Consider the following 23554-nt stretch of genomic DNA (forward strand, 5'->3'; position numbering starts at 1 on the left):
ACCACTATCAAATGTTACATCTCACAGGGAGAATTATTTACATACTTATTTAGGCCTTCTCTAAATGGCAAAGAGAACATTTTATCATAGACAAGCCATAGGCAAAATAAAATTGTAATTATCAATTTACTTCACTAAATCACATTTGGATAAACGTTTTTATCTGAATCATCCGTGTCCCGATTAAGCACTAAAAGCTGCTAGATTCAAATTCAAAAAATTATATAAAAATCACACCCCATAATACAATATAAAACAATCTAAAGTAAGGAAACAGAGAAGGAAATGAGTTTGAGGTGATTTTTTTTGGAGGTAACATTTTCCTAGAAAACCAGTCATCATTTTATGTAGTCTAAGTGCATTCCTACACAAGCTTAGGGTTCAGAAAGGCACAATGAGCTGTAGGTTCTTCAACACAATCTCCTAAGAGAATTAATTCCTCCAATGTGCCAGTGCTGAAAATTCAGCATAGTATACTACAAAATGGATTTGAGGCATGAGCATTAAAAATACCCATTTAAGGCTTTATAAGCTTATAGGATGAAATGCCCCTAAGCATCTAAGTGTCCAAGAAGGTTGCGCTGCATTTCCAAGAGAGACTTTGGCACTTACCAGCCTAAGAGGCTTCATGCTGCTGCTGCTGCTGCTGCTTCACTCCCTGTGTCTGGTTCCTACTTCCCCTTTAAAGGTCACCGACAGCAAAACCTCACTGGTGGTGACACTGATAGGCTACAAATGGAGTTTCCTTGTTTAGGACCTTAACAACAAGAACTGGCACAACTGGCCCCACAGGACAAGTTGTCACCAAGCTGATACATACTCAGCCTAAAAGCTGTGTTTTCAGTTCTGCAAAATGCAGTAACTACTGTAGTTTCATATCAGATGGAGAGCTTTTGGAAAGGAAGGGATTAAGAAACAAAGAGAAGTGATTAAATATGTTTCTTTTCTTACACACACACACACAAAACACCCCACAAATTTTACACCTTTTCTAAATGTGGGGCTATGCAGAACCGGCAGTTTTTCCTATTTTATTCATTTACCTAATCCTGAAGTAACTGCAATTGTTGTGGCTTTCTCAAACCAACCATAATTCACATTATAATGACAGGAAAAAAATTACCCCAAAAATGTTCACGTACTCTAAATTTCTGCAGTGGATCCATTTGCTGGGCATCTGAGACTGTCGTTCAGCTGAAGCACCAGACATGTCTCCACTTGTACAGATTTAAAGAACTGAGAACAAGTACTCCCCCTCTGTTACAAAGCACTTTGTTCCACAGACCTACCACTCTTCACTGTAATTAGAGCATGGCAAATGCTGAACTGTTTCTATTTCACACAGAATATATTATTCTTATATGAATTTAAAGACTTAAACTACATTAATTTCAATATCAGTAAGCGTACTTTCTCTGAATGTCTCTAAGTCCATTGAAATTTCTGATTTTAAAAACATCCCCATCTAGTTTACATGACTTGATTCAAGACAGAAATCAAGGCAAGTGAGTGTGTCCCCAAGGTCACACACCTTGTTCACAATAGGAGGAACGAAAGCAAAGCCCAGACTACTCTGTCTCCAGCTCTAACACCTCTTCTCCGGTCATCTTCTAGATCTGAGTAGTACAAACAGGACCAACTGGAGTAGTCTCAAGGCATCCTATTCTTCCCCAGTAACAGCTCTTCCTAAAGTGGTTTTGTGACACAACTGCCTAGAGTCCACAACCCAATTTACTTTTGATATGAGCTCACTGAAACTGAGGTTGAATTTCACTGATGAATGCCCAGCTTTTCTATCTGGCACTTCTGTTATGTGTACAATGAAACAGAAAGATTAAAGAGCAAAGGATTTGAAATGAATGTCTGCAATTTCCCTGCTGTAAACACTGTTTAAATACCAATAAATTGGTGACAAGGAAACAGGTTTAAATGTGATACTTAGTGTTTGCATTACATAGAGGGTATTGCTGGATTGTGTCAAAGCAATATGTATGTATCCATACGTACCAACGAGTTACTAGATCAGTGCAAATCAGAAAAATTCAAAACAAGTTCTGTGGCAACCTGCAGTGGTTTTGAGGATTTAAAAATTTCCTTTAAAAGAAAAAATCCTAATGTGGTGACACTAAGACATTTACAAGAGAGATAGATCTAAAACAGCACACAATAATGCTCTGGACTTGCACTTGTTTACAATTACAGCAAGCTCTCCCCCATCAGCACTACAAGGACTAGCCTTACTGTTTCAAAAGGATAATCCAAGTCTGTGCAAGAACAAAATAAATACCGGGCAATTCCGAGGCATAAAACCACCTAGGTGAACCTGAGAACCCACAGGAGACACCCTGCCACCACACACACAAGCGGTACACAGCCCTTGTGGGACCAGGGGCGATGGGCAGGATAACGACAGGATCTGCACAGTCACCGCAGGCAGCAGCTGGTTATCCCGCAGCTAGTCAGGACCCGCGAACGACACCCTCCAAGAGAGGCGCCCGCAGGGCAGGGCTGCTCCTGCCTTCCCGGCCCCGCGGCTGAGCCGCAGGGAGCTGCTCGGGCCCCCGCCCCTCCCTCCAGCAGGGATTTCTCCGGGGGATGCGCCCGGGGAGCGAGACCCCCACCCCTGGGGAGGCGCAGCCCAGCGGGGACCAGGCGTAGGGACATCCCCGGCCCCTCGCCACCCGCGAGTACCTGGTGCTGGCGGCCCGGCGCTGCAGGGCTCGGCCCCGGCTCGCTGCTCTGCGGCCCCGCTGCGGCTCTGCCGCGGCACCGCCGGGCCGGGGCGGCACCGAGCCCCGTCCCGCCCCCTCGCCCGTCCTGCCCGGCAGGGGCGGAGCGGCCGCCGGGCACCAGCCGCTCGCTGCGGCCCCACGGCGGCTCCCGCTCCCCGGGAATGCCAGCAAGCGCCCCGGGCAGGGGGATAAGAGGCAGCGGCCCCCAACCCACCCCGGCCCGGCAGGGGTGCCCCGAGCTCCGGCCCCCTCGGCTCCGCTCCGCTTCGCTCTCCTCCCCGGCACAGAGACGCTCTTTGGACAACGCTTTTCCCAGTTCCTTATGCAAGAGTTTCTACCTTCTCTTTAAGCAACAAAATAATTACGGCTTTTAAACCGACAAATCGCAGGAGGTTCACATTTTGCAGATATTTGTGTGACTAAGTGCCTGCTGCTGCTGCAGAAATCTGGCCTCCTGCCTATTCCCAAGATCATAACAGTCCTGGGCAAACATATGTTTTGCAATCGCATCAGCAAAACACTCGGCTTTTGTTTGCAGGAGGCTGTGCTTCGCCTGCCGACCCCCCAGGGCTGTAAACTCTGCCAGATGCCTTGCATCTCCCACCTCTTTTGGTCTGCGATTTTATGGAATCCATTATTTCAAAAGAAACAAGTCTCTGAGCAGGCCCACATGATTTTTTTTTCTTTCACAGCAATATAAAATTTATAATGTTACATTCTGTTACATCATTTTCCTTCAAATATTTTGAATTAAAATAAAATATGATATACCCCAAGAGGATAACTTCTGTTGCAGTTTTGATGGGAGGAGGGCCAGGACAGCTCGGAATCCCCTAACATACCTACCTGGAGGAAGAAGGATTCTGCCTACAATTCAGGCTGCTCGGTTTTGAGACCTAGCAAGCTAGCTAACAACCAAGCAGGGAAAGTCCATGCCACTGAACTTTACACTTCCGTTAAATGTAAAACTGAACACTGAAAAATTGCTCACAGGCTGTTCCTGTTATGGGTGTACAAACCTTGCAGCTAAGTGCAGAAAACACTGAGGACAGTGCTGTCAGGGGAATGTGACGCAAGGCAGCAGTTCTGCACATCTCTAATTCAAGAGCTTTAAAGGCTTCCTTTCCTCTACACCTTTCAAATACCACCACCTCTCTGGGCTATGCTATTAACTCTGAAAAGCCAAGGGATACTCTACTGCTGAAGGCTTAGCAGCAGTTATAAGGTTAAATTACCTAGAGATGCCCAGGTACCACAGCTCTTTCCTTTTTTGGGGCCTTGGCTTGAAGCTGATAAGTTTCTCCAGAAGAAATGGAGTGTGATTCCTACCTTACTTGCACTTCATGAAATGCTCAACAGAAGCATGGAGAAAGAAGAATGCAATACTGGCAAGGAAGGTTGCATTTTGTGACCTAAAAAAATAAACTAATTCCCACTGGTTACTTCCTTACTTCAGGCCAAATCATAACAAAAAGAAGGGATGGGCTCCTCTTTCAACACAGGAAAAGAACTGGTTTGCGCTCAGAAAAACTGTTGAAAAGGAGAGGAATTACCTGAAAGCTGAAATGTAAGGAGATGCCTCACCATAAGGAGTCTTCCTGAATGACAGATGAATGGTCATCCCCTTCAATGAATTTGTTAAGACCCTCAGAAGAAGGGGTGAGGGAAGGAAGGGCAGCACTCCCTCACTTCCAAAGTGGTTTTGCCCCACTGTGGTCAATTGCCCTGCCTGGGTATTTGCCTGTTTATATTAACAGTTGTTCCTATACAAAGAACCTTGGCAGATACAGATTCTTCTCTGACATCATCCAAGGGAAATTCTCTCTCTTTAAACAACCAGCTCAACAACAGAAGGTCAGAAATTATATAGTGTCCTTTGCTTTCTCTATCAGGATAGATGGAGGCAGTGACAGCATGTCAGAAAAACTGTGTACAAAGGGGAAGAGGAAGTTGCACAGCCACAGCAAACAAATAATAATGGACTTAAAAGCTCTCCCATATGGCCTGAGTACATAAGCTCTGCTCAGGCCCCAGGTATGTCTCTGACTTAGCAGAATCCCATCACTCCAGCCTGATGCATGCCCTTTCTCCACTCCAGCCCTCACATGAGTACTTCCAAAGTGCAACTCCTCCAAATTAAAGAGCACGCACAAACCTGAGCCACCCGCTCATCTCATCTATAAACCAGTACACAACTGCCGACTGAAATTATTTCTATTTTGGAGCTGGTAAGACAAATTACATGAGCAATTTCATCAGCGAATATGGTTTGAGACTGGCATAGAGCTCATTTGGGTACTAACGAGTGCAAACCGCAGCACAGCTGGAGGACATGGGGACAGATCTATGGTACGGTTTGCATAACTGGAGCGTTCCCCTGGGGAAATACAACAGTATGTTTGACCCTGTATCAATGCAAGTAAACAGCGATCTAATGAAATGCTCCTAAGGGAAAACACAGCAACAGATGTTTAACATGAAAATATCGATGGGTACCCAGTTTCCTTTCACCCAGAATTAGCTCATGAGAGATACTCAAAACAAATACCACCTAAAGCATGGAAGCATACTCCTTCATAGCAAGCACTTCCATAAAAGTTGCTTGTATAAAAGAGTGGCATTTAACCTCTGTGCACTCTAACTTATCAGAAATGAAATTTTCCCTTATTGCTACGGTTAAAAGAAATGTCTTGGGGAACCTAAGAGGAGACCAACCAGCTACAGTGTGAAAAGCCTGATCCTGCAAACACATATGCCTGCACTTGGCTGCTGTAACTTGGAACAGTTCTGTTTCAGTCCAATAGGGAAACTTTCTTGAGTCAAGTTCAGCACAAAGAGATGACTCTAAAAACTGGCAAACCAAAATCTTAAATTCTTTCCACAGAAAAGCTATCCAAGCTGGAACACTTGAAACACCTGTTGCTGCAGTGCTCATAGATATCAAACTAATATTTTGGAGGATGATCAGATGATTCTTTCCCAGGAATGTTTGCAAATAAAACCAAACAATTCTTTGGGATTCTCAGCTACCTGATTTGTTTTAGCTCCACCTAATATATGTGAAGCCTTAATGAAGTCATCAGGTGCTTCAGCAATGAATAAGCAGCCCCACACTGGCTGCTCTGAACATTTCCTTGTGCAGTCCTCTTGTTCCTCACTGTCCGCAGCCGCTACCCTTTCAAATGTATCTATTAATCTCTTCTATCCCTTTATTATACACTTGTTATTTCTAAAACAGCAAAAATCTTCATCATGATAATGATATGGCACAGCAATCAAGCCATTCATTACAATGACGAAAGAATTTAAATAGGAGAATGTATCATCCTAGCATGGTCAGTATTTCAAAGCATTCTCCTTCATTTAAACTTAATATGATGGTAATTCTTCAAAAATATCATTCTATTATTAGAAATGGTACACAATTCTAGGGAGGAGACTAAACTGTATTCTTCCTACAGTCTAAATTCTTGCTGTATGCGTCAAATAGGAGCAGCCCCTTAGGAATGTCATTGCACCTGATACCTTTATAATAATAACAAAAACAAGTTGTTTAGTAGAGCGGAGAGCTGACAATTGGCCACATCAGGAGCTGAGTCTAGACCAATATACAGAAGCTTTCCTTTTGTAGTCTTTAGGATTGTAAAGCTGGCTAAGACTGAACATTTTACCATATTCAGACATTATATTTATTGTCTTTTCTTTGAACATTATCTGTCCTTGAAATGCTATTTTTCTATTTCTGGATCTTTTTTACATTCTGCTTTCTTAATGGCCACATCTTCAGCTTTAACAGGCAAATGACCTGCAAGTAATTATGGGGGTTTGTGAGTCATTATAAATCAGGCCATTTCTAGTCCACTGTATTCTCCACCAAAGACACACCATCTTTTTTCTCAGAGGCTGTGAGACTTGGTTGTTTTGTCTAAGCTTTTCTCACAGCTACTGACTTTAATTCACTGACTTGCAAGAACTCCAGTGACTTCATTTGTTCCCTGAACTATTTGGTTCATCACTTAGGACTCTTACTCCCCCCAAAGAGTCACTTTTCTGGTGATTTCTGCCTGTAATATTTCTACAGCTCACCCACCTCTAAATTACAAGTTGTTTGTTTTCAATGTCACCAAGGCTTGTCCAAATTTAACATTTCCTTCAGCAGTTATTAGGTAGCAGAAGTACAAAGTTTAATTCAGGGAGCTCTAAGAAGTTGAGATCTTGAGATTATGCATGCTTTGGCAAGGACATGAAAACAGAAGTATGGTTTCTAAGACTACTGCAAATAGGTAGATTAAAGATGCATATCTAAAGCTTAGAAGATTGAAAGAATGTCTTACCAGATTATTCTTCCCTCTTTTTATGAGGGTACGCAGCTCCTCCTAGGCTGATAAACAGCAGCTGAACTATAAAAGTTGTTTGTCTGACTAGCTGTGGGTTCTTCTAATACTGGTTCTGAGGTGGCTCTACACTCCTGCACCACACAAGAATACTCTGGTTAACAACTCCCTCCAGACCCAGCTCTCCCAAAATCAAAGTCCGGATCAGGTAGTTTCAAAGCTGACCTTGGTAACTCACAGGTAACTTCTGATCTTTTGGTGGGTAGAGGGTGTATAGGGAGGGGATCAGCTGTCCAGCTGCTGATTGTCACACCCTGGGGAACGGAACATCTGTGGGCTGCCAGTCACTCCACAGTCTCTCAGTACTAATCAAGCATTAAGGTTAAACAATACTAGTTTAACTTTAATAAAAGAGTGAATTTGGAGTTGAGTCAAGAAAAATAAAATTTAACAAAGCTCACAGCTGTCTAGAACTGGTTTGACCTAAAGAGGTCTCCTCTCTTTCCTTTAGTTAGGGAACTTCCAGGTCATGCCCAAGACATTTTTCACAGCTCCTTGAAGCTGAGATCCATGCTACCATCTTATACTCCAGTCCTTTCTCCCCAAAATGAATACTAAAAATGGATGAATATCCTGTCTTCACTGGGTGAAAATTCACCCTTGGAAAATTCCTGCAACTCCTAGTCCTCATGATTGATTCAGTGAAGAGCAATGAAACAATGCAGTATCTTACTTGCTATGCTGCCTGGAATGCTGTCTGACCCTGCTTCACCACTATCATGTAAAGATGCAGTTGTGGAAGGCCTGTCCTGCACAGATGGAGGCGGCCTTATCACTCAGTGGGCAATCAACTGCAAACAAACCTTTTACACAATGCAAACATATGTCCTCAAAGCAAGGGAAGGCCAGCTGAATCATCTCCGTGAGTTTAAAGCTTCTGAGTTGTTTTTTTTAACTGCATTTGACCTCAGAAATAGTCTTTATATGAAAAGAGAAGAAAAAACAGTGAAATGCATCTCATTATTAGCTTCTGACACAAATCAGACACAACAGCAAACACATGGGGGAAAAAAATGCCTGTAGGAGTACTGAAGTGTTACACTTGGCTTCACTGGAATTAGTGTTACCATGAGAGCAAATGATCCAGAGTTGCACTGCTGTGCAGTTACAGCAAGTTTGCAGGAAATGCTGTGTAGGTGTCCTGTGAAAAAGTTGCAATTAAAACCTGATTTCATATTCTGGAACATACAGACATGCAACCCAGAAGCTCATCTCATCAGAAGCTTTTTGCCATCTTTACCTTTAGGGGCTCAGGTGTGTTTCTAGAAAATTGCTTGCTACTCTGACCTGAGGCTCATGTCTGACTTGATTCTGCAGATACAACAAACAAAAAGCTTATTTCTGCAGAGCCTTCACCAAGGAACAAACTAGCAACTTATAAAATGCTTTGCCAGGCTTCAAGTCAACCCTTAATCTCACAGATATCCAGACTGCAGTCAAGAACTAAGTGATTTTTTTGGGGGTTTCCTTTTGGGGTGTGGGGGCTGGGGGGTGTGGGGGGGGGAGATATTTAATGAATTCAATGCTTTCCCCACAAAAAGACAAGTAAGAAGAATGGACTGTGATATTTCATGTCATGTCATTTAGTGCACTTCAAGATGACTCTCAGCTATTTATCTGTAGCTCAATTGTTACAATGAGATAAGTTAAATAGTACTAAACTAATACAGGAATTACTGCTAGAGATTCAGGAACCCTTATGTTCGTAACTGCAGTTTGGGGAACAGTTTTGTGGCTTTCTTTGTACACTTGCCACTTACAGGCACATGCTTAGAGTGCCTCAGAGCAGCAGACAATAAAAAAAAAAAAAGAAGAATCAGTTCTTTTATTTCCAGTTTTCACAGTCTAGCTGTGACCCACATAATACACATTATTTTTCTGAGTCTGGAAGTTTTGGAAAACCATCAAAGTTTTTTATTAGGAAAAAAACCCAAATATCTGTAACACTGTCTTCCCCTTGCACTGTCTGTAATGACTAACTTGACAGTTGCAAGTTCCTCAATAGTGAATCTCTCGCCATATTTACCTAATATATAAAGACAAGTACAATATTATCATATAGGATTTATCAACTCCTTTAGAACATTGTCTCGGCAAAAAGATAAGTACAAAAGCAAGTAGCATCATCCTAGAAGAGTAATTCACATCACTGATTTAGTGATGGCCATTAGGAAAACAGATTATCTTCTAGTTCAACATCTGACTGTTATAAGTTAAGGAGACAACACCAGATTCGTCATTTTCATATCAGATCTGTTTCTTTTTGCTTTTATACTCAAAACCAAACCCATTAACACCTCTGCTTGAGGAGAATCATGAAAAAACATTACCTAGATGAATCATGTATTACTTATCATTTTTGGCAATTATTATTGTTTAAATTCAGGCAGCACTGTATTTTTCATTCTTTCCCTTTTGAGAAGATGACATGGCTAAGGTTTTTGACACAAACCATTTTATTGCCCTTTGCTTTCTAAAACAGAGGAACTGAGAAAAGCACTGATTTCCTCTTGACACAAACCCTAAAAGATCTGGCTTGTCTCCTACTCAGCAATCAATACCCTTTCCTGCAGTGGGTTTTACTATGTTGCCACTTGCAGTAATTCGCTGGTTCTTTTTCTCTCCGTTAAAGTTAAAAGGTCACTGACACCACCCGGAGGTACAGCAGGGAGCAGAAGCCTCCTAGCCCATGAGGAGCCACCCCTGCCCTGTGACCAGGGACAGCCAACACCCGCTCTGATGAGCCCCAGCAACCTGCAATGCCACTGCCAACACGTGCTTCAAGGACATGGTACACGTGCCCCTGTTTAACACAGCACTTCTGCATCCTTCTAAATCCTGGATATCTTCAGAGCTTGGAGAGCTAGCTCCCTCAAGGCCCTTGGGACAAGCTGGCCTGGCATCAAGCTGCCTGTGGGACTATCATCTTACCCTCCTACTGCCACTGCCACCTTGGCACTTTTCCATTGGCCACAGAGGCTTTGGGTCCCTGCAGGACAACTGTAAAGTTGCTGGGAAATTTCTGCAACTGAGCTGCTCGGCATCTGAATAAATCCACATACTTTTCTGGACTTTGTAAAACTGCTGACTGCAGTGGTAACGTCCAGGTCATGGAACTGTTAATACCTTCCCCCACCTACCTTCTCAAAAGCATATTTTCTTGAGGAACTAAGTTAAAACAGTCTTGAAACCAATTCTAGCACTTTCTGTTCAAATACCACTGTGTCTTTTTTTTTTCTAAGTTAACCGCAATATTGGAACTTAGCCTTAAATCCACTGTTTGTAAACAATCATAATTTTACATCAACCACTTGCTGTTGAGAGAAGAAAGGCCACCTACTGTTGTTGGACCACCCTGTCTCCTTACTATACAGCATTTTAAACACTCAATACTGCTGAAGTCCAAGCTACCATTGAAGCTCAATCTATAGCAGTTTTCAAATGTAAAGTAAGTAAAAATGTACACATACCATACTAAACACACACATTTTTACTAAGATAGTATTAAAATAGGAGCTTATAGATCTGTTTTACTGGATATGAAGCTATAGCATTCAAACACCCTCTCATTTTATCAGTAAAGCTACAAATCTGTACCTGTCCCTTTGTTTTTCACCAGTGTGACAACTGCCCCCTGGACACTCAGCAGGGATTCTAAGTCAGCAAAACAAGGCAGCAAATGAAAACTCTGGCAGAAATGGAACATATTTCCAGTACCGATTACAATGCAACAATAATCACTGAAGCCTGTAAACTAAAATGCTACCAAAAAACCTCTGTTTCATTTGCTGACTTGCCTATATTACTAACAACAGCAGAGAGGATGCTTTCTCTTTATCAGGGTGCGTTTGTCGTATTCCTGAGAAGTCTTCTCTTGAGACAGACTACCATAAAAATAATTTATTATTTTTGTAAATGTAAAGATAAATTTCATAAGAGTAACAAATTATTATTTATAACTTAATGTGTAATGTGACTTGTAAGAAATTTACATGTCCCATCACACTCCTCTGAAGCTGGCAGGGCTGAGGCTAAACCAAGTTTGGATTGTAGCCAACAAGGGCCAGAGGCCAACTCTTTAGAGCTGCAGCAAATATGGAATTACTTGGCAAAGCGTAGGTCTGGAGATGTCAAGGATCACTGCACAATGGCTAAAACAAATAAGAATGGGATGAGTCCAGGAGAAATCATTTTGGTGAGCTTATGCCTGGGGTTCACAAAGAAAACAGAGTCAGGATCTGCACTAGGATTTGAACCAGCAAAAACTCAGGCATTGGGCTATGGAAAGAAAGAGGACTCCTGAGGATCATCTGTCTAGATTTAAACTTAAGCCTAGTGGGAATCATTTTGCTAAGGTTAGGTATTTGTATGTCCACAGCCAGCAGCTGAAGTGTAGAGCTTGCAATAACCAGGATCCAGAAAGGGAGGTTCAATTATGGCAAAAGAGAGGGCTCCCTGAGCTCCTTATTGTTTCTAAGAGGCTGATTCTCTGCTCTGTAAGAATAAATAAATAAAACCCCATGTCCCTGAATTCATACTGCAATATCATCTATATTCTTTCTTCCATGTGCAAGGGCTACATCTTCTACAATAAATTCATAGAATATAGATGAATAGAAGAATAATGCAGCATTACACACACAGGCAAGCACTTTCTTAATAGCTGTCCTGCACTAATTATTTTGTTTAAACGCAATCAAGACATTGCCAGGAGGGAATGTTTTAAACTGGGGTCACTTGAGACTTCAGGTTGTTTCTGGCAGCACATTGCCCTGGCTGAGGGAAATGGTCTTGTACAAGAAACCAAAATTAATTGGCTGACCACGCCTAAGCTGACCCGAACAGGAAAGAAAGATAACCCCCAAATAAGCTTGTACAGCAAATATGTCAGGAGTGGAGGACTTTGCCCAGTTTCACATGAAACAGCAACTGGACAAATTCTCCTAACGGCTGTGAATCTTTAACACGGGCTGCTCTGAGGGGCAGAGGGAAGAAGAAATTGGCTGGAGGCAAGCTGGGGAGCTGGTTCGCAGGGAGAAACTCAGTAAGAGAAATCACAGGATAGGAACCCTACATTTCTGGATGGTAACATGGGCACAGCCCAGGTGGGCACCATACATGTTGTTAACTCAACAAAATTTGAAAACACATGAAATGTAACTGCAGTGCACCCAGAACCATCTATCTCACTGGGCACTACACATATAATAGGTCTGAACCTGCTCCAAACACATCAGACACCTCCATTATGCATGCAGCATTTTACAGAGACTCTGTAACCGGCTAGCAGAAGCCCCAAATGACCAAATTCCTTTTTTCCCTTGTCTATACAACCTTCCAGGAGGGGAGGGGAGGGCAGGGCAGGGGTGGAAGGGAGAGGAATGTGTGTGGGTAATGACAGCACTATTTATGAAGTCCTAAAAACAGTCTAATTCTCTGCATGGGTACTCACTGATGAAAAAAAAACAACCCACAACTGCCTGCTCTGCCTCATAACCAGACATTCGCATAAAACAAAACACACATTTAGATTTTTGGCTTAATATTCTTCTCTCTGAATTGTTGCTCTACATATCAACAAATGATCCTTTGTTTTGAGAAAGCCTTACCGGCCACAAGTTTCCCAAGAGAGGGACACGACATCCTCAGGCACTGACAGGCCTGCCTGGTAATAAGTAACCGGCATGTATGGGATAGATGGCACAAATCCAGGGCTGAGTATAGAGGAATCACAAGAATACTGGCCAAGAGAGAGTTTAAGTTAAGAAGGCACGTGGACACAAGAACGACAGAAAGGTACTGGTACTGGACACAGTTATCCTACAACCCTGATACGCTGCCTTGAGTGCCAGCTGGTTGACATTTATGTGGCTATTAAAAAAGAGAGAACAATCACAAACAAGTCACTATGCAAAACTTCTTTCTAAAAGTACAGTGCTAAGGAACATTTGGCACAGAGGTGTCCAAGCCAGTCTTAAAGCAATCAGCCTCACATTGAGAGTTACTAGCTAACAATTCTAAGTCAACAGTAGCTAAAAACATGTTCAATCCCAAGCACCTAGGGCATGGGAAAGACTGTAGCCTATTTAAAAGTCAGGAATATCATCAAAAGCTGCAGTAGAAACAGAAGTCTGAACTTGGCAAGTACATGCCTTTTCCACTCCTTTTTAGACATACTTCCATGATGGAAGTCGCCTATTTTGAACCATTTTGCATTTGAGTATCCTACTAAATTCTTAACTGAGCTATGTATGGTTAAAACTTTTTTTACAAAATACAGGAATATAGCAACTGGTTTTTTATGAACAGTTTGTTGACAGAATAGAGCAACAGCACTTACATTATAGTTTTCAAACAGTAAATAAAATCTCTAAAAGCAAATTTATTTTATGTTTTCTGTCAACTAGCAAAGTATCAACTAAATGTTAATGGCATTTGTCCTGCTATTTTGGTCACCATCAGATTTGAAGGAATACAGCTGCATCCATTTTCCCCATATGTTTTATACGAGTGTCTCCCTAAATGTTTTCCTCCACTCATCATACAAAACTTCCACCAACTGTTGGAGAAGCAACGCAACTGCATTTGACACTAATGTGAACTTCCTGATCAGACCATCTACAGCCTTTAGCCCATGTTTCCAGTTGTCTCAGGGGGCAAAGACAGTGGGCAGCTGCTCAGAAAGTCTGTCACTAATAGAACACTGTGAAAGGAACACGAAGGGAACTAGAGTCGACAAATTAGATTTGAAGATTTTAAGCAAAGTGCCTGAAGAAACAGCACATATTTTCAGTCTGGTAACAACTTGGAACATTACGTATGTGTACATCACCCTGGATAGCGTACAGTTCCTGGGCAGAAGGGCACTTGATCTCCATGGCTGCTGCTTACAAACAACAGTTTACATCAAGCAGAGGATCCCATCTTAGGTGCCCTTAAACCAATTTGAAAACTTTTTAAAGTAGTGTTGCAATTATGTGAAATGGTGGGGACAGACCCAGAAAGAAAGCTTCCAAGGTTTTCAATTAACTTTTAAGTGGCACTTCTAAGAATCAGTACGTCTGTTCCTTACTGTGAAATAATTTTCCAACTGTTTCCTTTGCCCAGTATTTTTCCAAATGGACTAGTACAGCCAAGTGCAGCTAGGCGACTCAAAAGAGTGCACACTGAAAAACATTTCAGCAGAATCCTGGGTTCATGACCTATTTTCTGTAATAGAAAATCTACTTAAATATGAATCAAATGTAGATATGAAAACTCTTTACATTTACATAATATCAACATATGTGTGTATCTCTCATGTACCAGTAAGGCTTGTACAACAAGTTCTTCCCTAGCAGGAAGCCCCTTCAAAAAATACAGTCCCAAAATTCAGAACACAAAAGCCAGTTACTGAAGATGCCTAGAAGAGATAAGACTGTATAGAGAACAGCTGGGCTTTGAGATTCAGATCAGTGCACACTAATCAAAATTTAGTCAAAAGCTGACTTCCTTCTCGTCAGCCTGGGCTCTCTCCTCCATACATCAACCCTCCTTCATTTCTCTCACTGTTTCACCTGTGCCACCATTATTTCTCTACCTAATTTCAAAGAATCAGAGACTACTGTAGGAAAAATACAGTTTTTCTCTTCTTACTACCCTGTCTTGAATTGCTTACCGTTAACCTTGTTGGGCTGTAATTAACTGAATTGTGCCCTGCATCTGTACATCAGCACCACCTGCTCACCTGATTCCAGACGCTGCTACTATGAGCACCAGTGATTACTTAATGGTGCCATATGCAGAACAAGGATATGTTCTCCCTTCCGACCATGTACTAGATCCAGCAAATGCAAATATAAAAAGTCACTGACTCAGGTCATACAAAAGCAGGTATACAGACAGAAACCAGGACACCATTTTTCTGATGTTTTATTATTTTCAATTTCTTTTGCCCCCACTACTTCCCAAAATAGCTCAGCTCTTCAATGACAGGAGAACTAGAAGTAAAAAGGGTTAGAGTGATGTACTAAAGCTTCAGGACAACACCCCACAACCAAAGCAGGCCTGCAAAGACTTTCTACCAAAGTATGCAAGAGCCTGATTTCTGCTTTGCTACAGGTTGCTACTATTTCCAAAAAACTTCTAGCAAAGCTGGCCATTAGTTTGCCAATGTCTCACTATCAAAGTCACTTGAAGACTGAAAATGTATGGACTGCCTCAGGAAATACAAAGTCTGACAGAATTTATCTGGATTTGAGCTTGTTATTATGAAGATGAAAGTTGCACGAGTTCAGTAAATGCAGGCTCTGTTTCAGCTAATATCACACCACAACTTTCTTCTGCTTTGGAAGAACTCAGAAGGTAGAGGTTGGAAACTCTCCCTGTATGTCATATACGTGTAAAAGTAGAAGAAGACAGGCTGCACTCCTCCCTAGTGCCTGATGGCTGGATCCACCGGTCATTAAGGACAGGGGAGAGTGCAAAGCTAGAAAAGGCAGTTTCTGGAAATGAAGGATGGAAAACCAGAGGCTTAGGTGGGGAGAGCAGGAAAGAGCATCCAGGTCCAAGGACTCCTAGGGAAAGATATCCCTCTACTTGTCTGCCTTAGGGACAACCCCCCTTAGTATAGGGACTCACCCAGGACAGCAGCTTCATAAATTGCTGTGTAGTACATCAGCAATGACTGGAAACCACACATCCCAGGCTAAAAGCAGCTTTTGGGAGGTGAGGTTGGTACATGATTAAACTTCATTGAAGTTTCAAACACTGAAAATTTTAAGATGGGGCGAGGATTTCATGGAAGACATGGTTTTACCTGAGTCTTTGACCAAACTGCAACTAAATCCTTCCCAAGGGCCTGAGAGCTTTGTATAATCTGTTCAGATGGACTCAGTTCTTAAAATTGAACTTTCAAGTTTTATTATTAAGCACAGCTGCTAGCAAACAGAAACACACAAATCCAATGTGAAAATAAAATTGTAGTCTATCTATTCCTTCCACTGCAGTTACTGTATTTGCTTTCTCTCTTTGGACAAACACTCAGCAAAACTTGGGACAATTCCAACTGGTTACACAGCAGTTCATACAGCACTGGTTACAGACAAAAACTAGTCTTCAGTGTTACCTGATGGACTGTTATTACAATTTCCTTCTAAAATCAGCAGCATTATTTAGAGACAACCTTATTAAATCTATAGTATCTGAAAAAAAAATGAGATGCCTTTATTTTTCCTGTTCGGAACAAATACAATAAATCACAGTTACCCAGAGTATCTGATTATCACATAGATTTTCAGAGACATCATTGTGTCCTAGTTACAGGGGCTGGGACCAGTTTATCACTATGTAGGTATAACCAAAACTGTGTATTCTACACCCTCTATGTCATTTCTGATGGACTGTTAATAAATGGATCGTTTGCAGCAGCTGCCCAGTGCATCCCTGACACCTCAGGCTACAAGTTGGATGTTAAAGAAACCCTTCGAGGCAGGGGAGTGTTTCTTTGTCTTCACACCAATGACTCAGCTGTCATAACTCCCCTCTGGAAAGGCATTAACACCTTCACACAAAGCCTGACCGGTCATCTCTGCTCATGGGCCACCTTGCACTGGTGGCCCATGGACATAGGCAGCTACAACAACCTAGACCATCAAAGATTCCAAAAATATCCCACAATTCACAGAGTTAAATCACCTATTGTGAAACTGCCTATCCTGGGGAGGTACTGGGCATTCCCACCTGAACTTGAGCATATATAAACTTCGGGTTTTGGGACTTCTTGTACCACTCGCCAGATCGAGAGGAGGGCCAGAACTTCAACAGGACTACAACTGCCACTCTTGACAGAACTGTGACCATCACCCAGACCAACAGGTTTTCCTTTCCTGTTACTTTGCACCTGGGGGGGCCAAGTGGTGCTCAGCACAGGGGCCAACAAACACCGTTCTGTTCTTGTCCCAGAGTACTGGATCATACATCTATCTTTGGGGTTTAAAACCAATTTTTCTCTGTATCATTGTATTTATTGTAATCTTCTTAGTAAATTCTAACTCTGACTTGTAATCTCTCCAGTTGGGTTCATTTCTCCCACCAGTTTACTTTGAAACCAGAGCACATTGATTTTGCAATTAACACTACAGGCCATAGACAAATGATGTAAGAGTACTTGTTAACACAATTTAACAAAACCAGTTAAGTCCCAAAGCAAAGAGGGATTCAAAGCCTTTCAGAAGGCAAGAAATAATAGACAGCTGGCACAACTAAGACAGTTAATGAATACAACAGCATTCAGCAGTAATTTGAAAACTGTCTACTTGGGTAAGGTTGAGTTATTAAAGAAATCTCCATTTATAAACAGTGTTGATGTGATTTAAACAGCCTGTGTAAGAAGGCTTAAAAGTCAATTGAAAAGTCTGTACAGATAAGAAAGCAAAAAGAAACCGTGGCCTTGAATTCTGTACATAGTGTTTAACCTTATCTCAGTCTCCTGGCACACAGCAGGGGTAAAACAAGCTGCCTCATGCACAGCTGGTGAGGTGGGCTCTTTAATGCTTGTGCAGAATTCAACTGTCCCCTCACTCTCCCCTCCACCTTTTTTCAAGATGTGTACTAAAAATCATCATTTACCATTCCATCAGTTACATTTAGCAGATACCAATAAGAGACATAAATTGCAAGAGTCTGTCCAGACATGCTATAATGATTAGGTGTTTTCTTTCCTTTATGTAACTGATGAGCTTGCTATTCTCCTTAGACTTTTATAACTGTACACCTTCAATATAACTAGTGTAAATATTGACAAAAGAGAGGCAGGTGGGGATTTCTGGGAGGAGGAGGAGTGGGTGGGAGATAAGAACTTGGCCTTAAGTTTTTTTTCTTTCTTGCCTCCAGAGTATCCTGTAACACTCCGCTTTACACAAAACTTATGGCTTTTAATTTATATATCACTTCTTGGAATAAGATGACAGACAGGAACACAAAACTAGCTCTTTTCGGTCCATTAATCCCTCTCCTATCCAAAATCCAGCCTATTCTGGTAACATAAATTGCCTATTTCTGACGTGCCTTTTGTAAAATGGCCAAAGCTAAAGAGCATTTAAGGTGAAAATGTAGAATGCCACATCTTGTCTTGGTTCCCCTTGCCTGTAACATAGCCTAACATTTGATTTGCTTCCTTTGGTCTCGTCCAGGATACAATAAGAGCCTTATGAAAAAGCTCTGTAAGAATCTGGGCCATTGATTTGAACAAGGACTATTTAGCCATGACACACAGTACCAAAAAGAACTGCTCGACACACCAGCTCCGGAAGAAGCATTGCCATTTCAGCACAGGGCTCTTAACAGTAGCACAGTGCTCGGCAGTAAAGCTGGACAGCCTCTGGGACCTGAGGTTATCTCTTGACACAGTAATTCACCGCACTGTACGAGCCTGTCAGAGCTAGTTCAGGTGTGTCCAACACAGCACCATAAAACATGATGTAAACATATTCCAATTACTTATCTGTGATATTTATCAGCCTATGCTTTTTCCAAGGGATCACACAAATCATTACATAAACAGAACTAGAATACTACTTGAAGAACGGGACAGCTATTCCACTGGGAAGTGAAGGTATATATTTAAGAAACAAACAAACAAGCCACAGACATTTGGGAGTACATTGCATCCACACAAATCTAGGGTAGAAATAAAGAACATCAATATACAATAGCCATGGGGATATTCAATCAGCTCACTTTCTGTATTTGTATAAACCACACAAAACACTGAAATTCTGTAGGAGACGTATTTTCCAAACTCTTATGGCTGCAGAATTCATTTTTTAAATGCAGTTTTACTGTAAGTCAACACAACCCCATTCTCACCAGTCTGCTAGAGCACGAAATTACCATGATAGCAGCAACATTCTCAGTCTTCTCGCTCTCCCTTCCCTTCATGTAGGTGAGGAAGCTAAAGTCCTAGTAAAAATATTTTTTGATGAATGCCTGCTTTAACAGATTTCATCATACAGTCATTATCTAGTTACTGCATTCTCTCCGTATTCACGAGCGTTCATTGCATTTTTTAAGTATGGTTTTCTGTCCTTCAGAGTAAGAGGGATATTGCCATCAAAACACTACTCATTTGGCAGCAATATGGTCATAGTCCAGTCCTTTCTCTGGATGACATACCCAGGGAATTCACATTGAGGAGACAGAAATAAACCTAGCAAAACCAATCCCTCATTAAAGCTCATCATTCCTTTTATGCAGTTTCTCCTACTGAAAAAAAGGAGGGTTTCTTGGTACTTATTTCTGTTTGAGCTGCAAAGTCACCATAGGTGAGATAGCTGAGTCTCCCTATTTGTTGGTGTCCCTACCAGTTTAACACGATAATAAAAAGGACTGGATTGCCTTTCCATAAGGGCTATGAAGGATGAGGCGAACCTTAAAAACTGAAAAAGCACCTTGCATCCGAATGCAGTCCAGCAAGTGCCTCATTGAAACTCCTTAAAAGTGTCAGTCACAGGCCCCCTGCTTCAATGCACGTAGTTAGAGCATTATGATCTAAAAATGTGCAGTTTGGCTCCATCACTGTAACCTCATGATGTTATTTGGGCATTTATGAATAGCCAGATCTCCATGCAGCTGAGCTGCTAATAACATGGCACGTACCAATCACACTGCAAAGCAAGTGATCTCACCTAGGCAGCATGTGTAAACACAGCACAGCCACACAAATATGACAAGCTTCTGAGCATGCTTAAGGTTACTCCATGAAGATTATTTACTGTTTTGCCCAGGAACACATAAAATAGGGCTTTTGGGGTGCCACCCCCTCAACTTTCCATACAGAAAACTTATGTAAAGAACAAGAATTCCTTCAAAGAAGACATTTGCTATTGAGGTATTATAGCATACCGTACTCTGAAGAATAATTTCTCTAAACAGCATTTCCAAACCCAGCAATCTTCCTTCCTGAATACCTATTTCCGTTAGGAAGTATCCCGCTGTTATAGCCAAGAACTGATGGCACTTCCAGTGCCCTATTTGAACAAATGTACCCTGCTGGAATACCACTGATCCTCCCCATGATTGCACGTTGGATAAGCACTATTTAAAGCTCCCTGGACATGACAGTGAAAATGAATTTAAATTCTGGAAGGAAAAAAAATTCAAACCCTTTGGAAGAAAATATAAAGATCTGTGTACCTTCTTTCGTAAACCAATAGATACTGCTTACTTGTTGGAAAAACTGGTAGGAAAATTAAGTCTTTGGAATGGGTAGATTCAACTGTCTAGTGGTCTTACAGAGAAACAGCTAAATCCCAGTTTTGCCCAAATTAGAAGAGGGTAAATCCTATTCACTAGCATTTAATCTCTCCTATACTACATCTTCCATTAATAATGCTTAAAAGCAGAAATCTGTTTCATGTGGACAATGTCACAGAACAGAAATTCCATAGGAGTAAACACGAAGATCACTGGATATGCAATTTCATGTTTGAAAAATATTTACAAAGAATCTTGTAAAAAAATAAAGTTTATTTTTAAATAATGTATTTCATTGTATCAAGTAAAGCAGTTGGAAAACTACAGGGGGCAAGCTCTACTTCAGATCAGGCTTAAAAGCTTATCTACTATTATCATTTGTACGAGCTCGTCTAAGAAAAGCAAGTACCTTTCCCCACAAGTCTGATATGCTGTTACAAGAGCTACAACACTATTTTTATTCAAAAAAGAAAGAACGACCTTAGAACATTTGCTAAACACTTTTGGTTGTTTTTTTTTTTCTCCATCAAAATTGCCAGAAATTCTCTCCTTGAAGTCTCCACTGCTACAAATACCAGAGCAGGAAAAGAAATACTGGTCAGACAACTTATTTTAGAGATATATGCTCTGGATTAAGCGTGATTTCTGAGAAAAATTGTGTGATAAAGAGGTTTAGCCAACAACTTTGCTATTTTTGAGGTAACTTTGTAAAGTAAGCAGCTGTTTAGTTTCAATATATAGTTATTGAACTCTGCCTGGCTTATCTGGTGGGTGTAAAAAAATCTAATGGAAAAGTGACAGAAAATTATTACATATTCTTGAATATTTTAATCTCCCAGACCACTAATAAAATGTGATTTTCTAAAAGAAATTTGTCCAGCACACCATGAAGAATACTTTGGAATACTTAGGAAACACTCACAAGAAATTACAAAATTATCCCAGCTGTAGAAAAAGGACAGATGGGATCCTTGAAAGCCTATTCAAGACTAACCTCCTGTTTCAGCAGAATCAACTACAGCTTTGTCATTCTGACAGATGTTTGCCTAACCTGTTCAAAGGCTTCTAATGACAGAAGTGCCATGACTCCCTAAGAAAAGAGGGCTCAAGTATCCTCATTATTAAGATCTATATTTTACCTGGTACCATTATCTGAATGGATTTGTGAACCCAGAATGACTCTTCAGTGTTATACAAAAAAAAAAAAAATTATCTTTGCTTTCTAACTGCTGAAGAAATTAACACACCACCAGTTTTCACAGAACATATTGCTAAGAAAGACTTTTATTTCTATTATGTCTTGCAGTGTGACTCAACCGCTCAACTGTCTTTTCATCCAGCTATAAAGCCAAACAAATTTAAGTCTAGAAGCAAACAGCATCAAATATAGTGCATAACAGAGTACAGCTGACAGCAGGTATTTCAACTTAAGTGAGGCTCAAAGCCTTTTTATTCTCAATCCTTTTATGGCCACAATGCATTTGTGACTGAGAAACAGAGGGACAAAAAATTCTTGAGCATTTTTTGTTCTTCTCCAGCAGCCCCACTATTTAGTTACTCTATCAGGGTTACTTCTTCAGAGACAGGGAATGGCCTTGGACAGCAAGTTAGTTGTTTCATCTTTGCCTTGGAAGATGGGGACAAAATGTTCTACTTGTTCTGCACAACTTCTGTTACTGAAGAAAACAAGTAATGGCAAATGTACTGTAGTCTCCTCTTCTCCAGGCTGAACAAGCCAAGTGACCTCAGCTGCTCCTCATACAGCTTCCCCTCCAGACCTTTCGCCATTTTTGTGGCCCTCCTTTGGAGGCTGTCTAATAGCTTTATATCCTTCTTGTATTGTGGTGCCCAAAACTGCACAGAGGACTCGAGTTTAGACCACACCAGCACAGAGTAAAGTGGGACAATCACCTCCCTTGACTGGTTAGCCAGAGGTCAATCTCTGTGCTTCCTTAACAGTAGCTTAAATTCAGAAGGAACTTTCCGCCTATGCTCTCTTCCATTGTGTCTTTCCATATTCCCTGCTCACACGAACTCTGCAAACAGAAAGCAATCCTGTCCTACATCCTGGAAAGCCCATATATTTTTTTCCTCACACAACAGATGTCATCACATCAAAGAACAGAGATGATTATCAGCAAGCCTCTCAAGGCACACACAAAGGGAAACAAAAATACACAGCTGTTCAACAAGTCTTGTTGAGGACCCTCAGTATATTCAGAGCAGCCAATGAGTCTCCAAGTAAGATATTCCCCATGCACACGATGTTCAGATTTCAAAAAACTAGTCACACTTGATAAAAGGAAGGAATGTGTGGAAACTCTTTTCAAGTTTTCCTGGGTAGAGTTGAAACAAAATTGTGGAAGTCCAGACCCCTGCCAGGGTGAGATGTAGGTTTTTCCAGTTTTCCAGAGTCAATGTAAAAGGATATTTCTAACTCTATTACAGAGGAAATTCAGGGTAGAAGGGAAAAGACCTTCCATTAAACCTGAAAAGATAGGAAAGCAAAAAGGATTCCAACTAGCTTCTGGATGAAAAGACAAATAGAAGGATGTGATGGGGAAGGGAAAAAAAGATCTCCAGTTAGAGCTGATCCAGACGGTTAGATGTAAGCACCTATAAAAGATTCAAAGCACTTGAATTTATGAAAGTCAATAAGCACAAAGGAAACAGAGAAGACAGTCAGCTAAGGGAAGGACACTGACAGTGATTCAAGGTGACAGAAGCAGCAATTCTTGTCAATCAAGACAGCTAGTGCTGCCTTAAAAAAAGCCAAATTGGGGGCACAGTCTGATCCAACAGAAAATAAGAGATGCGTACAACATTTCCAAAAAGGCCACTAGCTCTCTTTCCTGCAGCTTGTTTCAACATGTGGCTCTACAGAACATTCTGCTGTGACATTAAGAAAAGACCTTTTTAAAAGTCCCATGATACGCTCAATTTGTTTTAGCTGTTACCTCCAGTCTGTTCCCAAGGAAGGAATTCAGACTGGTAAAAACTTGGTATATACCACTGTGGGTACGTTCATTCACATGGATCTTAGGAAAGCCCAGTAGAATACCATTCATTCATCATGTCCAGCCATAGAACAGTCACATATTGCACCTGTGGTAGCTTGAGGACACTAGCTCATCTTTGAATGACAATGCAGCTCTGACAGACAGTGTTGTAGCTGAGATGAGTGCCTTTCCCTTC

The 23554-nt window shown here is 41.3% G+C and overlaps 1 protein-coding gene across 3 annotated transcripts in view; it reads right to left on the bottom strand.

Annotated features, from left to right (window-relative positions):
• SESN1 (sestrin 1) overlaps positions 1–23554 on the bottom strand; it is a 78488-nt gene that overhangs the window by 14445 nt on the left and 40489 nt on the right. The window contains exon 1 of one of the 3 annotated variants that reach the window (XM_027747888.2): positions 2692–2765. The exons of the other annotated variants lie outside the window; for them this stretch is intronic. The gene's annotated coding sequence lies outside the window, so the exon portion shown is untranslated. Of the gene's footprint in view, positions 1–2691; positions 2766–23554 lie in introns of those variants that run through there. 3 annotated transcript variants of the gene reach the window in all.

The sequence above is a fragment of the Pipra filicauda genome, unplaced genomic scaffold (genome assembly GCF_003945595.2).
Source record: "Pipra filicauda isolate LSUMZ 115617 unplaced genomic scaffold, ASM394559v2 scaffold176_size3548034_pilon, whole genome shotgun sequence".
Lineage (NCBI taxonomy): Eukaryota > Metazoa > Chordata > Aves > Passeriformes > Pipridae > Pipra > Pipra filicauda.